This window comes from Alexandromys fortis, unplaced genomic scaffold, assembly GCF_014885135.2.
Source record: "Alexandromys fortis isolate MF-2015 unplaced genomic scaffold, M_Fortis_MF-2015_v1.1 scaffold_181, whole genome shotgun sequence".
Classification (NCBI taxonomy): Eukaryota; Metazoa; Chordata; class Mammalia; order Rodentia; family Cricetidae; genus Alexandromys; species Alexandromys fortis.
In genome coordinates, this window is record NW_026068069.1 from 1,406,454 (window position 1) to 1,409,110 (window position 2,657).

At 43.1% G+C, this 2,657-nt stretch overlaps 1 long non-coding RNA gene across 1 annotated transcript; it reads right to left on the bottom strand.

Moving 5' to 3' along the window:
- Positions 1-467: 467 nt before the first annotated feature.
- LOC126487855 (uncharacterized) lies at positions 468-2,172 on the bottom strand. The gene is made up of 2 exons (XR_007588518.1): positions 2,110-2,172; positions 468-1,024 (listed from the first exon to the last, which is right to left on the bottom strand). It is a non-coding gene; the product is annotated as an uncharacterized lncRNA (long non-coding RNA).
- Positions 2,173-2,657: the final 485 nt, after the last annotated feature.

Sequence of the window (2,657 nt, forward strand, 5' to 3'; positions counted from 1 at the left end):
CAGCCCTTGAAACCACGTCGCCTGGTCTGAGTGGACTCCCTAGAACTGTATGGCTGCCTGGCATTTCCTTAAGTTTTACAATAAAGTCACCTGCAAGATTCATCATCAAGAGATGATGAGGAAGTTAAGGCATTGATGCTGCAGAATCTTGCATCTGGACACTTCGTGCTCAGAAAAAAAAAAAAAAAAACTACCGCATCTTATTAAAAGCCTGGGCAACATAAATTAGCAATGAATTCTATACAGTGCATGTTCTTTCTGCAGATACAGCAAATGCTCACTTATCCACTAGAGGACAGTGTTTCACAAATTTTCACCTCCCCCCACCACCCCACCCGGTCATTTCAAATGGTCAGTATCTAGTATCTGCCAAGTAATGATATTCGGTGTGTGTTTAGGGAGAGAGAAGAGGAAGAAGTTGAGAAAATTCTCACTGCTCCAATAAATGCTTAGCTTGGAATCATGAAGACAGTCTATATGAAGTCTTTATTCACAAAGTGTTGGGAGCAGTGAGACCCCAGATCCTGAATTTCTTGTAATCCCCTGATCTGAGTGCCTACAGCTGCTCTGAGCACGAGACCTTCAGGAGTTGTCTCCTGTCAGGATGGCAGGAGAGTGGTTTCTGGTGGGTTTGGCTGGGGCGTGGCTATCTCTATATAATCTGCCCGTGAACACAATAAAGGGGGCATTCTTGGGGAATTCAAGGATGACCCGTGTCGCTGTCTCTCTGTCTGTGTGTGTCTGTGTATTTTAACCTCCAGCCCCCTTGCCCGAAGCTCGCAAACTGGGTGTCAGTGCACAGAGCGCAGACACAGGGGTGCGGTATGCGGCAACAAAGCGCAGTTTGAGAACATTTTGGGTGCATTAGTCCATGGCACTCGGGCAGGCTGATCGCACGTCGTTTATGTCCAGCCTCAGACTCGTTGATCAGGATGACAGAATGTTAAAGGTCCATGTTCTTTGTGGGCCCTTGGAAGCTCAGCACTCAGTCTGACTGCCTTCTTCCATCTGCTTCCTCCATACTCTGGGAGGAAAAAAAGAGCAGATTACAGTTCAGTAATATTAGCAACCAAAGAAATTTGATGTGTAAAGAAAAGTCTTGAAGAAAATGCACAGGTTGCAGTTGTTATCACTGGACAGGAAGTAAGTTTGAGGAAAATTGAAGAATTTTTTTATTATTGATTCTATTTTGAAATGGTTGGATGTTGGTATATGAAGAATGATAATCTAGGTTAGGTGTTTTATAAAATTGCATGCTGTGAGTCTTCTTCCATTTCAAAAAGTTGTTATTGGGTTGAACTTCAGAGTTCTTTGTGTTTTACAAGATTTGTTGCAGAGGTGCTCTGAAGGATGCACTTTCTTTGGTCACTGATACTAGATTTCAGGGCAGGGAGCAAAGAATGGAGTCTCGGCCTTTTTTATTCTATTTGCTCAGGTAGAGAAGAAGCAGGATTTCATTTCGTAGCTAGTGAGTAGATAATTTTGCCATCCACTTATTCTACACAAAAATGTTTTAAACCTAGGATTAAGTTAATTGCCAAAGTAGAAATGTATTTAGAATTAAAGAAAAGCATTCATGAGACACATTGAAAACAGTGACTCAAGCCTGACTTGTCTTTCTTCTCAACGGAGGCTACGGTCAGCTCCCGAGTCCTCTTCCACATGGCCTGGTAAGAGGAAATGTCACCCTGAAAGACGGGTAATTTCCTCAAGCCAGTGGGCTCCGCCATGTGAAATGAAAGCAAATATCCTGTCTACCCACAGTTACATCCTTATTTTCCAATGCTTGCTTCCTATAATCTTATAAATGGTATTAACCAGCTTAGCTTTCTGTGGGATGCGAGGAGCCCAGGCATCTGATGTCATCTGTCTCCCAAACGGTGTGCAGGAACTTCCAAGATATGGTTTGTGTGTTGAATTAGGAGCAGCGGGGCTGCGTCCCCGGCACCCGGCCGCCCGCATGGCTAGCTTATGCCCGAAATAATTACACGGAAACTGTAATCTATTAAACACTGCCTGGCCCGGCTAGTTCCAGCTTCTTATTGGCTAGCTCTTACATATTGTTCTAACCCATTTCTAATATTCTATGTAGCCCACGAGCTGGCTTACCAGGGAGGATCTTAACCTGCGTCTTTCTGGAGCGGGAGAATCATGGCTACTCCCTGATTCAGCTTCTTTTTCCCAGCATTCTCTTCTGTTTACTCCACCTACCTAATTTTCTGTCCTATGAGGGCCGAGGCAGTTTCTTTATTATTAACCAATGAAAGCAACAGATAAGATACAAGACCCACCTCCATCAGTTTGTGTGTTGAAAACTGGGAGGGAAGTGGGACTGATTGGTCTTAGCCGGTCTAAGAAGTTTCCTTTCTAACTCAATTATTTCATGTCTGGAAGAGCTCTTTAAAAAAATGATTCCAAAGTGTATATTTTCTGTGGCCAAAAACCTTAGCTATTTGGAACATCTACAAATGGTGGCCTGAATTACCTCTTAAGAATGAATAAAGAGAAGATGATTATTTCCCATATTTTCATAGTTACCTAATATTCACATTTTTTTTTCTGATCCTTATGACTTGGATCTGTGAGTAACGTGCACTTTGTTTGCTGGGACAGAACTGGGTGGGTTAAGATGGCCAGCAGAGAAATCTGTGGCTTGG